Source organism: Bos taurus, chromosome 15 (assembly GCF_002263795.3).
Source record: "Bos taurus isolate L1 Dominette 01449 registration number 42190680 breed Hereford chromosome 15, ARS-UCD2.0, whole genome shotgun sequence".
NCBI lineage: Eukaryota > Metazoa > Chordata > Mammalia > Artiodactyla > Bovidae > Bos > Bos taurus.
In genome coordinates, this window is record NC_037342.1 from 66,062,996 (window position 1) to 66,077,811 (window position 14,816).

The 14,816-nt window shown below is 43.2% G+C and overlaps 1 long non-coding RNA gene across 1 annotated transcript; it reads right to left on the minus strand.

Annotated features, from left to right (window-relative positions):
- Positions 1–627: 627 nt before the first annotated feature.
- LOC132342360 (uncharacterized) lies at positions 628–12,823 on the minus strand. The gene is made up of 2 exons (XR_009490702.1): positions 12,714–12,823; positions 628–10,001 (listed from the first exon to the last, which is right to left on the minus strand). It is a non-coding gene; the product is annotated as an uncharacterized lncRNA (long non-coding RNA).
- Positions 12,824–14,816: the final 1,993 nt, after the last annotated feature.

Below are 14,816 nucleotides of genomic sequence, written 5' to 3' on the forward strand. Positions count from 1 at the left end.
GGGAGGAAGTGATGCATAGGCCAGGCACTTCCAAGCCTGGCCTACAAAACATCCCGTGAAATTCTCTGCTCTTTCCTTCCCCGTCTGCCAGCTGAAATGGAGAAGACTTCAAGAATTTAGAGCAGAACCCAAAGTAGAAGGATCCTGGACCCATGAGTCACTTGGAAAAGAGCTGATCCGGAACACCCATGCTGGGGTGTTGCAAAACTGAAAAATAAACTTTCATTGAATGAAGCTACAGAAATTTGGGGATAATTTGTTACAGTAAATTTGTTGACTAATATATAATTCATTACTCTGTTTTTTTGGAGTTACTAACTCAAGTCAACAAAAAGGAATCCTTTGGCCTCAAGAATCTGTCTATTTATGATTAAAGCATCTTGAGAATAACAGAGAAAAAATATTTGCAACATGTGTTAAGGTCAAGCAGTTATGACTGAAACAGAGAATTCTAAACATTAAAAAAGTCATCTAGGGACTTCCCTAGTGGTTCAGTGGTTAAGACTTCGCCTTCCAATTCAAGGGGTATGGGTTCAATCCCCATTAAGGCAGCTAAGATGCCACATGCCCCAGGACGGAAAAACCAAAAATATAAAGCAGAAGCAATATCGTAACAAGTTCAATAAAGACTTTTAAAAAATTATTTTAAAAAGTAATCAGAAGATACAAACATAATTCACAGAAGTACAAATGGCTAGTAAGTATATACAAGGCATTCATCTTCATTAGTGATTTGGGAAAACCAAATTAAAATAGCAAAGAGATAGAATTTGTCACTGATTAGATTAGAGTGACACTATTCAGTGTAGGCAAGGGTTTAGGGAAAGATACTTTAGTAAGAGTATAAATTGCTGAAGCTTTTTGAAGGATAATTTGACTCCACCAATTAAACAAAATGTGCTTCCTACCAAAATGTAAAATCTGTGGACCCTGTAGATTAGCAATCACACTTCTAAGAATATTTATAAAAGGGTGCAGGATATATATTAAAGGATTATTCATTGCAGTTTTTCTTGCTATATAAAAAAACCTACCTAAATAACTGTCAATATGAGAATGGTTAAATAAATTATGGTACAGACACATGCACCACACGAAATGCTATGTAGCTGTTAAAAGAACGTATAAATGACCATCCAAGTGAAAAAGGCAAGTTTAGGGCTCAATAAATAATTAACAAATGAGTAGATGTGCATGTGTAAAAGATTACCAGGTGGGGCTTTCCCCATTGTCTCTGTATTCTGCTAAAGCCCAAGGTTTATGCTTGGGTGATGAAGACATACCCGTTCTAAGAGAAGCTCTAGACACACCCACACAGGTCTTCCCAGGAGGTGCCCTTCCCTATGGATCCTGTTCACCCACCTCCAGGTCATATAAGAAAAGGCTGAGGTTCAGTAGAGAATATCTTCGGAAGGGAATCCACGGGAGTAGAGAGCAGAGTCGTGTTTTCCTCCTTTCCCCTTCAGCCTGAGGGAGACGCTCCCCGGGAGAACCACTCGGAATCTAGGTGCGTCTGTCTGCCAGAAGAGGCTGCTACCTCTCATCCTTCAGCCTCAGGTACATTGGCTGTACACAAGCTCACCACCAGGTATTGCTACCTAAAACAGAGGCGAAAGGGTTCTGGGAGAATTTGAAAGGCAGCGCTCAGAGTTTGGGGGTATGGACAGGGAGAGAGACACTAGCCTGAAGAGGCAGAAAGATGGGAGGCTGGCTGAGGCTCGCTGTGAGGCTGGAGAAAGGAGGGAAGGCGTCAGCAGAACCCGTCTGTACTCCCAAGGTTGAGCATGTCATGGAGGCATGAGTTTCCTATGGGCTGATCCATGACCACCCCTAATATTTCCAGGTCCCAGACCAAGAGTACAAAGAAGGCCCACATATCCTATGTCTAAATACTTTTAAAGCATGAATCAAGCTATTTAAAAATAAAGAAAACATGTTCTATCATCCTACCTTGAAAAATACACTTTCATAATGCCTGGGGAAGGAAGGCACACAAGCTAGGGTGTGAGTTGCTGTTGTTGTTGCTCAGTCATTCAGCCATGTCTGACTTTTTGGAACCCCCATGGACTGCAGCACTGCCAGGCTTCCCTCTCCTTCACCATCTCCTGGAGCTTGCTCAAACTCATGTCCATCGAGTCAGTGATGCCATCAGATCATCTTGTCCTCTGTCGTCCCCTTCTCCTCCTGCTTTCAATCTTTCCCAGCATCAGGGTCTTTCTGATGAGTCAGCTCTTTGCATCAGGTGGCCAAAGTATTGGAGCTTCAGCTTCAGCATCAGTCCTTCCAATGAATATTCAGGGTTTATTTCCTTTAGGATTGAGTGGTTTGATCTTGCAGCCCAAGGGACTTTCAAGAGTCTTCTCCACACCACAGTTTGAAAGCATGAATTATTACGGTGCAAGTTTAGGGAGCTGTAACTCATCAAATGGTATAAAAGGGATTGATTTCTCTATAGAGTAAAGGGCCTGGGGTCTCTGAAGAGCTGACATTTGGGCATCAACCACACAGGTTACAACAGTGCCAGTCAAGTAAGACCCCTCTCTTTTTTTTTTCTAATTCCCTCTTCCCCATACTGGAGGAGATGAGGCCACAATGGACATGGCGATGCAGGAAGGCTCAAAGACCGGGTCACATCACAGCCACTCCTCCCGCCTCATCGGGTCAGCACCAAGCTGGGGCCAGGCATCCTAGGGGGGTGGTGGGGAATGAAACTTTGAATTCGATGAGAGATGATAAAGTTTCAGTTTATACTGGCCTGGGCTGGTGAATACTTACCAGTCGTCAGAAATCTATGAAACCATCTGAGATGCTGACAAGGGAAATCATTTGAGTTTGTTCAAAGCAAGAAATGGGAGGGGGGAATTATACTAATTGCTGACCGTACCCTACCAAGTTTCACCCACTTAATTAACAAACAAACCAAAAAACCCAAACCAGTTAGTAATATACTTGTACATGTAGAGACATTTTACAACAATCCCTAGTGCAGTGGTTACCCCAAAAGAGGAAGAATGAGAAGGGGGAGGGGAAATTTTGACTTTTCAATTCATACATTCTGAGTTTCTTTTGTTTAAAAAATTTTCTAGAAAGACATATGAGTTTTGAATGACGTATAACATCCTCCATTTGCCCAATAAAGCACTTTGCAAATATCTTCAACCCGGGGGAAAAAATCTGGCCAAACACAAGATCTAACTTGGGTATAACTTATTTCCCTTCCTAGAGTTGCCACAAGGCCAAACTCTATGATTTTCCTAGGGGAAAAAAATGTTGTTTATTATTCCAACTGTTGCCATAGCAGTCAGTGTTTCCATGTTATCGTCTTTTTCTCCCCAGACATTACTCCACTAATACATGTTCCAGACCTGCAATCTGAGGCATTTCAGCCAGAAGGAAACATACTTGCAGTGATGTAAAATCAACTGAGAAGGCCGGCTCTGCCTTGGAGTCTGAGTCCTAGAGTTTTCAATCACTGCATCAGGAGAGGACAGTGGAGGTGGTCTCTGGATCAGAAGGATTGGATCCTGCAGAATTTTACTCAATCCCACAATGACCCATTTTCTTCCCCCTACACCTTTGGTCCCAGCTACCAGAACTGAGAATTTGCCTGCCAATGCAGGAGACACAAGAGATGCGGGTTTGATCCCTGGGTTGGGAAGATCCCCTGGAATAGGAAATGGCAATCCACTCCAGTATTCTTGCCTGGGAAATCCCACGGACAGAGGAGCCTGGAGCGCTACAGTCCATGGGGTTGCAAAGAGTCTGACATGACTGAGCAACTAAGCACACCAGAACTGAGATCATCTCATAAAAGCAATAGAAAAAAGAAGAAAATTAAAGCCTGGAGAACAGTTATTAGAGAGCGTATCCCTGGTTATACTTACATCAGCCAAATAAAATGAAGAATCAGAGCAATTCTTCAACTTTTCATTAAGACAACTGCTGTCTAGATATCAGCAAGGCTTCCGGCCTTAGTGGGACGGGGGCCCTTTCAGTTTTCACTCAACTAGCGTAGTATATAAACAGGCAATAACAATATACACTATTATTCTAATGACTCCAAGGATTCTTTGGGACCAGATGTTTCTTCTGGTCATTCTTACTGAGTTGGCATTTCTGTGGAATTATTTCTCTTCATTCCCTGACTGACATCGTTTTTCTCTCGTCTTCTCTCCATCCTACCTGCTATTCTCCGAACACCCCGTTACTTCAGTCCTTCCAAGTACTGTTAAAATTGTATGTAGCAGACTTTTACTGACGTATATAAGCAACAGAATTACAGCATAGTAAAATACAAGAACTGCCTTAATTTATTGGGCTGGCCAAAATATTCATTTAGGTTTTCCATAAGATGTTATGCAAAAGCCCAGACAAATTTTTGGTCACCCCAATATAATTATTTGCGTCTATATGCCTAGACCATCCCTGGAAGCATATACTGCAGAAGGACCTGGAGTCAGAGGCAGTAGGGAGACTCTCATTTATTCAACAGCTTCTGACTGAGCACCTAATATATGCCATGCACTGTTCTAGGGAGGAGATACCCAGGTGGCTCAGTGGTAAAGAAACCACCTGCCAGTGCAGGAGATGTGGGTTTGATCCCTGGGTCGGGAAGATCCTCCAGTATTCTTGCCCGGAGAATCTCACGGACAGAGGAGCCAGTTCATGGGGTTGCAAAGAGTCAGACACAACTGAGCATATGAGTGCACACGGTTCTAGGGACTTGGGATCCAGCAGCAAACAGAACAGACAGACATTAACTGTCTTCATGGACCTCTTATGCTGTCAGTGGGTGACCAAATAAAAAACTGTCCACTGAAAAACAAATGCACAGCCTAAAAGTTGAGAATTATGTTTTAACCAGCAGACTTACTGAGGACTTAAGGAAGGGATGAGAGAGTGAGCGCCAAGCTGCTCAGTCGTGTCCAACTCTGAGACCCTACGGACTGTAGCCCACCAGGCTCCTCTGTCCATGGGATTCTCCAGGCAAGAATACTAGAGTGGGTTGTTGTGCCCTCCTCCAGGGGCTCTTCCTGACCCAGGGATAGAACTCACATCTCTTAATGTCTCCTACAATGGCAGGTAGGTTCTTTACCACTAGCACCACCTGAGATAACCTAAGCAAGGGTTACAGCTTCTTAGATGGCTCAGAGGGACTGTTCCAAAGAGTTGAGGAAGAAGCCAAGATATACTGAAGTTTCTGCAAACAAAACAAAGCAGGAAGTCAAACATCAAAGGATTACTGCTAATTAAAGAAAAAGTCAGACATCTCAAATGAATGAATTTACTGCTTTTCCATGTAGAGGAAAATGCAAGAGTCTGGGCTTACTGAAATTATTCCTTTGATATGCACCTTAGCTATCTAGGGCCAGTATCCTTTTTTTCTCCATCCTGAATCCCCTCAGGGTGCACACTTGGGAGGGGAGAGGGGCTACAGCGGCTGATGGCTTGATGGCCACAACATCTTTTGTTGAATGAAATGGCAGGTGACATTCTTCGCCCACACAGCAAATTAAAAAGTAAACAATACCGTATACTAAATAATGATGAGCTATGAAAAAAAAAAAAGAGCTGGTAAAAGAGCTCAGAATGCAGGGGGTGGAAGCACTACAGCTGTACAAAAGCAGACAGTAAAGTCCCATTGAAAAGGCAACACTTGAGCAGAGGCTTGCAGAGTGAGGGAGGGAGTCCCGAGGATACTGGAAGAAGAGGTCTTCAGGGGAACAGCTGGTACAAAGGCCACGAGGCAGGAGCCTGGTGTGTCTGAGGAACAGCGTGGAAGCCAGTATGACTGGAGCACAGTGAACAAGATAGGAGAAGGAAGGGGGTTAGAAAGGGAGGCCTAGAAAGCCACCATCAGGAGTTCGGGTTTTTCTCTGAGTCCGATAGCATCCATTGGAAGGTGTTGAGCAAAAGAGTAACATGATCTGACCTGTGTTCTAGCAAGAACCCTCAGGCCACTAGGCAAAGCATAGACTCTAGTGAGACAAGGCCTTCAGGGAGCCCAGTTGGAAGGTGATTATTGTCATTCAGGAGACAGACTAAAATGGTGGCTCTCACCAAACTGGTAGCAGATTCTGAAATTTTTAATATACTTTTCCAGAGCAGTTTTAGGTTCACAGCAAAATTAAGCAGAAAACACAGAGAATTCCCATTTATTCCCTGCTCCCTTCCCAACATAGATAGCCTCTCTCTCTCTGTCAATGTCCTGCACCCCATGGGTACAGTTTGTTATAACCATGAACTTGCACTGATGCCTCAGTTCAGTTCAGTTGCTCAGTCATGTCTGACTTTGCGACCCCGTGGACTGCAGCACGCCAGGCCTCCCTGTCCATCACCAACTCCCAGAGTTTACTCAAACTCATATCCATTGAGTCGGTGATGCCATCCAACCATCTCATCCTCTGTCATCCCCTTCTCCTCCTGCCTTCAATCTTTCCCAGCATCAGGGTCTTTTCCAATGAGTCAGTTCTTCACATCAGGTGGCCAAAGTATTGGAGTTTCAGCTTCAACATCAGTCATTATCACCCAAAGTCCATAGTTTACATTAGAGTTTACTCTTGGTATTGTACGCTTCATGGGTTTTGACAAATATGTAATGACATACACCTACCATTGCAGTGTCATCCTTGACACTGCCCTAAAAATCCTCTGTGCTCTGCCAATCCATCCTTCTCTCTCCCGAACCCCTGGCAAGCAGTGATCTTTTCACTGTCTCCATAATTTTCCCTTTCCCTGAATATCATACAGTGGGAATCACTGTATTTAGATTGGCTTATCTCACTTAGTGTTAGGTAGTTAGAATAGGAAAAAGGGGTCCAGAATGGCGGTGGCTAAAAGACAAAGACGGGGAAAGCCCACAAAAACAGAACAAAGGACAGTGGGAATCACAGTCTGTAGCCTTTTCAGATGGGCTTCTCTCACATAAGTAATATCCTTTTATGCTTCCTCCATAACTTTTTATGGTTTAATAGCTCATTTACTTTTAGTGCTAAATAATGTTCCATTGTCTGGATGTACCACAGTTTACTTATCCATTCACCTCCTGAAGGACATCTTGGTTGCTTCCAAGTTTTGGCAGTTACAAATAAAGCTGCTGTAAGCACCCGCATGCTGGTTTTTGTGTGGATGTGGGTTTATTTCAGTTCATTTGGGTAAATACCAAGGAGCATTCTGGGTTTATTTTGGTATCAGAATTTTCTAATGGATTGGTGGAGTGTGAGAAAAATAGAGAAGATCTTGTATAGAGCAGTTTGAAGAAAGAATTTCAAAAGTTAAATCTTGGATATATTAGTAGGGGGAGGTCCATCAAACACCGGAGTAGAGGGATCAAGTAAGACGTTATTCTATGAGCCTAGAGTCCTGGAGAGACGTTTGGTGGAGACACAAAGTAAGGAATCATGAACTTAAAGCCAGGATGTTCGATGAGATCACACGGGGAGTGAGTATAGTTAAGGAAAAGGACCAAGGACTAAGCCCTGGGGTCCTCCAGCATTAAGAGGGAGGCAAGAAGAGAGAAACTGGCAAGGAACTGAGAAGGAGCAACCATGACTAGGAGAAAAACCAAGAAAGTGGGGTGTGCCAGAAGCCAGTGAAGAAGAAAGTATATCAAGGAAGAGGGAGTGAGCAATCACGGCAAATGCTGGCAGGACATCTAGTAAGACAAGGACTGAGAATTGACCACAGATTAGCAACATGGGGGCTTCCCTGGTGGCTCAGACAGTAAAGATTCTGTCTGCAATGCAGGAGACTGTTGCAGTGAAAAGGAAAAAAGAGGAATGAGTTTTTCTCTTTCCTTTTCCTGAGAACACAGACGATAAAGAGAACAGTGAGCAGGGCCTGAACATTCCTAGTTGTTTTACTTTAACTGCTCCTAACTCTACATGTCTCTAACCAAGTTTGTTTTTCTACCCACTAACTCTGCAGGAGCTACAATTCACATTGTTTTCCTTTGACTCTTTGCTAAATACATCCCCTATCTGATGTTTATCCTTACAACACCCTTCCCCTTGTAGTTACACATCGGAAAGAAGGCCACAGAGCACAAAACTGCCGGACTCGATTACTGGGTTACTGATGCCCGTTTATGATTGTCTTTGAAACAATGCAAGAGGAGGCAATCAAGATCCTATCACCTTTAAGCCCTTGCCCTATAGAAGCCTCTAGACTCCTCATGGAGGGGGGCACAGTTCTTGAGGCAGGAGCCTACTGGGTTCCCCTCTCTGCCGGCTGAGAATAAAAGCCACATTTCTATTTTCTCCAAACTGTGTCTCTGTATTTTTCTTTCAGCTGTGGTGGGCAGAGAAGGTCAAGATTTTGGCCAGCAACAAGACCTGGGTTCGATCCCTGGGTCAGGAAGATCCCCTGGAGAAGGGCATGGCAACCCTCTCCAGTATTCTTGCCTGGAGAATCCCATGGACAGAGGAGCCTGGCGGGATACAGTCTATGGGGTCGCAAAGAGTTGGACACCACTGAGTGACTGACACACTTCAGCAACATGGAGCTCAGGAACCTGACCTTGTACAGGAACTATTGCGTAGTGGGGGAGAAGAAAGGCTGGGGCAGATTCAAGACATGTGTTTTCAGTGGCGATGACAGCTCTCTCAAGGGAGGGGAAACGAATTCTTGGTGTATGAAAAAATATTTTTGTTTAAAAAAATTCTATGTATAAAGTATAGATAAACATATAGGACATAAACAACTCTATAGAACATCTGCAGTATTAAATGTCATGGGTGCTTAGTAAGTAAGTTGTGTCTAACTCTTTGGGCTGTAACCCTGCAGGCTCCTCTGTCCATGGGATTTTTCAGATGTCATGGGTAGGAGAAAGCAATTTTTTTAAAAAAAAAAGCAAGAAAGTTTCCTTAGGGGGACAAAAATGGAAAAAGAAAACTTGAGAAACATTGGTTCAAGAGACAGTGTGAGGAAAAGAATTAGAGACAGAAGATAAATAATGCTTTAAAAATGTTGCTGCAAAGGAATCAAAGAAATGGAGCAGTAGCTGGTAGAAAACGTGGCGTTAAGAGAAGTGCCTTTGACGTACTTAATAACTATAAGTGTGGTCTTCACAGGTGGTGCTAGTGGTAAAGAATCTGCTTGCAAATGCAGGAGATGCAAGAGACGTGGGTTCGATCCCTGGGTGGGGAAGATGCCCTGCAGTAGGAAGTGGCAACTCACTCCAGTGTTCTTGCCTAGAAAATCCCATGGACAGAGGAGTCTGGTGGGCTACTGTCCACGGGGTCACAAAGAGTTGGACACGACTGCATGTGCAGGCACACACACACAGAATGTGTATATGTATATATTTCCAGTTGTGGCAGCACCACAGCATGTGGGATCTTAGTTCCCTAACCAGAGATTGAACCTGCGTCCTCTGTGTCCCCTGCACTGTAAGGTGGCTTCTTAACCACTGGACCATCAGGAAAGACCAATAGGATGCCTATAAAGTGTTTCAGTTCAGTTCAGTTCAGTCGCTCAGTCATGTCCAACTCTTTCTGACCCCACAGACTACAGCACGCCAGGCCTCCCTGTCGATCACCAACTCCCAGAGTTTGCTCAGACTCATGTCCATTGAGTCAGTGATGTCATCCAACCATCTCATCCTCTGTCGTCCCCTTCTCCTCCTGCCTTCAATCTTTCCCAGCATCAGGGTCTTTTCCAACGAGTCAGTTCTTCACATCAGGTGGTCAAAGTATTGGAGTTTCAGGTTCAGCATCAGTCCTTCCAGTGAATATTCAGGAATGATCTCCTTCAGAATGGACTGGTTGGATCTCCTTGCAGTCCAAGGGACTCTCAAGAGTCTTCTCCAACACCACAGTTCAAAAGCATCAATTCTTTGGTGCTCAGCTTTCTTTATAATCCAACTCTCACATTCATACATGACTACTGGAGGGGAAAAAGTGCTTATTAAAGGTCAAATAAAGTTCTTAACCATTCGCAGATGTGACCTCAGTTTCTTTTCTCATCAACTCTGTCAAGTGAGCACCATCACTGGTCTACATCTGTAGTTAGGAAAATGGAAGCACAGAAAGGTTAAGAAACTCACCTGCCCAAGACCATGCTGCTAAGAAGTATTGGCCCCAAATCAACATTTTAAGATTTGTCCTAGATCCTTTCATATTGTTTGACTGTGTTCTCTTTCATAGATGAAAATATTATACATACAATCACACATTGTCAAAAGTTAACACTGGGCATTTCTCCCCTAAAATTGGCCATTCTCTGTGGCAGGGAATTCCTCTAGGATGGATGCCTGTCTCCTCCACCCTTGGGTCCTCCTCTCCCAGGAGATCTTCTCCTCTCTGCTCCAGTTATCAGCGTCCCAAACCCTAACTCTGATGACTTTATCTCCAGAACAATTTTCAACTGCCCATCCAGATTCAGACACAGGCAGTTGTGGGGGGTGTTACCCCTCTCAATTCAAAAGATCCACCAATGCTTATCAAGCTGATTTCCTCCACAAAAGAATTGCCTGCTTCTACGGTGAAATTAATTATCAATATAGTGAAAATAAAAACAAAGGCAATCAGCTCGTGCCCTGGAATGCAGACATGCAGCCAGTCATTATATTTGTTAAACTGTAATTTTTCCTGCTACACAGGAATCTTGATCACCCATTCCCACTTCTCCCCCTCCCCCCCAGCAGTACTTCCTCCTACAGACAGGAGTTTTATTAACATAACGCAAAAGCAATGTGAGGAAAATTCAAGTGAAAAAAACCTTCGCTCTAATTAGGTGAATTTTTCAGGGAAAAGTATATTTGAAGACTAAATTATTTGTATAGTTATCTTCATTCTTCACTTACTTGAACAGGTTTAAACCAGAGGCAAAATGGCTTATTCTGGTTGATAAGCCCTAACCAGCAGTTAAGACGTATCTATCCATGACAAATTATTTTAATTAAGGCCAGATTTGGGAGCCAGGGCATTTTTTTTCTGATCTACAAGGGCCAAATGTAATGGATTCAAGAGAAAACAAATCATTCCCTGAAATGGCCTGTCTCTAAGGCTTTCAGGGTGTGGCCCATGAGCACACCACTATTCCCAGGCTTGCTTTCTGGTGTTCAGGTTTATCGAAGCACTTCCTGCTAGTCTCTCCCATAAATTTCTCCAACAACCTTTGGCATGACCCTACCCTCATCCAAAGAAACTGGTCTTGTTCCAGGATCCTTGTTCTGGAGCATCCATTGGCCAGCAGTCAATATCCCCAAGGTGAGCTCATTTAGGGTGGGTGGGAGCTTGGGGGAGCTCCAGTGAAACCCACCCCTGCCCTTTGCCACCCTACAGCCCACAGATTATTACAGAATGTCTCTGCCATCTTCTGACAGTTGTCTACAAACGTGAGAAATATACCTCATGATTCTCCTTACCATCTAGCTCTTAACTGTAGACATCAAACACAGCTACTCACATTGCCAAAAACAAACAGCAATTTCAGAGTCAGTGCAGTCATCTTACCAGGAGCAGGAGGAATATTTTATTTTTCCCCATAATCCTCTATGTACAAGGGAATCTCAGAAAGAAGGTACTCTTTCTGCTATTATGCAGAGGTGTCCCTTCCTTTTCCCCAGCTCCTAACTCTCACTCTTCCACATTTTGTCCCTCAGGTAGCCTCTAAATTACTTCCTGTTGGCTCCAGTCTAAACGTAGAGGGGTGTGTTTGTGTGTGCATGTGTGTGTGTGCTCAGTAGCGAACGACTCTTTGTGAGCCCACGGACTATAGCCAACCAGGCTCCCCTGTTCATGGGATTCTCCAGGCAAGAATACTGGAGTGGGTTGCTATGCCCTCCTCCAGGGAATCTTCCCAACACAGGGCCCAGGGATCAACCTGTGTCGCTTGTATCTCCTGCATTGGCGGGCAGATTCTTTACCACTAGGCCACCTGGGTAGGCCACCACAGGTAAACTGCTGCTGCTGCTAAGTCGCTTCAGTCGTGTCCGACTCTGTGAGACCCCAGAGATGGCAGACCACCAGGCTCCCCCCATCCCTGGGATTCTCCATGCAAGAACACTGGAGTGGGTTGCCATTTCCTTCTCCAGTGCATGAAAGTGAAAAGTGGAAGTGAAGTTGCTCAGTCATGTCCAACTCCTAGGGACCCCATGGACTGCAGCCTACCAGGCTCCTTTGTCCATGGGATTTTCCAGGCAAGAGTACTGGAGTGGGTTGCCATTGCCTTCTCCGACCACAGGTAAAGGGAGTGCTCAATTCTTGTCCAATGGTCACTTTCATCCCAGAAGATGCTATTTTCATCTGGATTATGGCATTTCTTTCTCTAACACTACCTTTTCCCCTTTGTCCCTACTCAAGAATCATATATGAATAGAGATGCATTGGAGCAGTATTACTTTATAGATTACCCCAAATCCATTGTAGTGTCTCACTGTAAACTGAGTCACTAATATCAGCATTTGTTACGGATTATAAATTACTCATAATATATCTGGCAACTGATTGCAGGGACATGGAAATTCTTTGGTTGTAATCTACCAGAACAGAGACTAGAAAGAGGGGAAATATACAGGGAAGGTAAACTGGTTCAGTAAGTTAAAGTTATGAACACTGGGCGTGAGGCAGAAAGCACCATGGTTAAGAACTCGAGACATGGAGCCAAACTGATGAGGCCTGAAACTTGTTCTGCCTTCAGTAACTTTAAGACTTTAGGCAAATTATTTAAGACGTTTCTTGATCCTGAGTGTCATAATAATGCATACATACCTCAGAGCACTGCTGTGAGAATTACAAGGGACAATACTAGTAAAACAGCAAGAACCAGGTGAATCCACAAAGTGCTGGTTCCATTCAGTGGTGTGCAATCCACGGTCAGAACCCTCTGGGAAGGAAAGAGGGGGCAGGGCTGAAAGTTTTGCAAAAAATGTTTCCATACTATTGATAAAGAAAACATTTCAATCCATTTCTGCATGGCACAGATGTTTTAATTAAAAAAATATGCAGCTGATTTTGCAATACTGTGAAGTTACTGCTGGGGCTATTTATACGATGGGAAACCAATGTTTTGAGACAATAAAACGGTCCATATATTGTTGCATGTTATCTAGATGAGCCATTTTGAAAGTACACAGCTTCAAAGTCTGTCTCGGATCCAGACTATTTTGACTAAATGTTTTGACGTTAAACAGTGTGAAACTTATCCAGAAATCTTGGTACTCAGATAAATAGATTTCTAAAGAGTTTTAAATTGTTTGGATTAAAAATTCTTTAATTTTTAAATAGTATTAAAATTTTACAAAAATATTTTGCCTTAGTGATCTGGTTTCAAAAAATGGTTTGAAACCAAACAGGCTTACACTGTCTTAGAAAACCACTTACATGTTATGAAAACCACATGAAATAGAGTTCAAATCAAATAATTTTAAGAAAACCATTCCAAAACCAGTATTTTGAAAAATTTTCCAAATGTAACTGTTGGTGGCAAAGACTCTCTTGAAATTGCAAAGAAACCAGATGTAAATTTCATAGCTTCAAACCTTACAAAATGTCATTCTCTTTCATTCCTACTTTATTTTAGCTGTTAGCCCAGGAGATTCAAGCAGTGAATGCAAGTATAGTTTAACACCTGAAAACATTCAGAGATGGAGGAAAAAAGGACTTGCTTTTTATTTTTTATTTATTTATTTTTTTAAATTTTATTTTATTTTTAAACTTTACATAATTGTATTAGTTTTGCCAAATATCAAAATGAATCCGCCACAGGTATACATGTGTTCCCCATCCTGAACCCTCCTCCCTCCTCCCTCCCCATACCATCCCTCTGGGTCGTCCCAGTGCACTAGCCCCAAGCATCTAGTATCGTGTATCGAACCTGGACTGGCAACTCGTTTCTTACATGATATTTTACATGTTTCAATGTCATTCTCCCAAATCTTCCCACCCTCTCCCTCTCCCACAGAGTCCATAAGACTGTTCTATACATCAGTGTCTCTTTTGCTGTCTCGTACACCGGGTTATTGTTACCATCTTCCTAAATTCCATATGTATGCGTTAGTATACTGTATTTATGTTTTTCCTTCTGGCTTACTTCACTCTGTATAATAGGCTCCAGTTTCATCCACCTCATTAGAACTGATTCAAATGTATTCTTTTTAATGGCTGAGTAATACTCCATTGTGTATATGTACCCCAGCTTTCTTATCCATTCATCTGCTGATGGACATCTAGGTTGCTTCCATGTCCTGGCTATTATAAACAGTGCTGCAATGAACATTGGGGTACACGTGTCTCTTTCCCTTCTGGTTTCCTCAGTGTGTATGCCCAGCAGTGGGATTGCTGGATCATAAGGCAGTTCTATTTCCAGTTTTTTAAGGAATCTCCACACTGTTCTCCATAGTGGCTGTACTAGTTTGCATTCCCACCAACAGTGTAAGAGGCTTCCCTTTTCTCCACACCCTCTCCAGCATTTATTATTTGTAGACTTTTGGATCGCAGCCATTCTGACTGGCCGGACTTGCTTTTTAGTGAAGCCTAGGTTTGAATTCCTTTTCTACCACATATTATCTGTGACATCTTGGCAACATCACTACCCTTTTTGATCTGCACTTTCTATCTTAAATTGGGTTCCCCCAGAAAGCAGAGCCTGGCCGAGGGCTTTTATGCAAGGGTTTTTGAGAAACGACCTAAGAAAAAGATTGGGAAGTAACATTAGTACAACAGGAAAAGAAATAAAGCCATTCCAAGGGGGTCTTCTAGAGTTAGCCAGCACTGTGAGCAACCAGGCCCAGTGGTAGAGGGAACTTCTGAGGGCTGCGCGGAATGCCCAAGGGACAAAAGAGGAGCCAGTCCTCGACGGGCTCCATTCACACC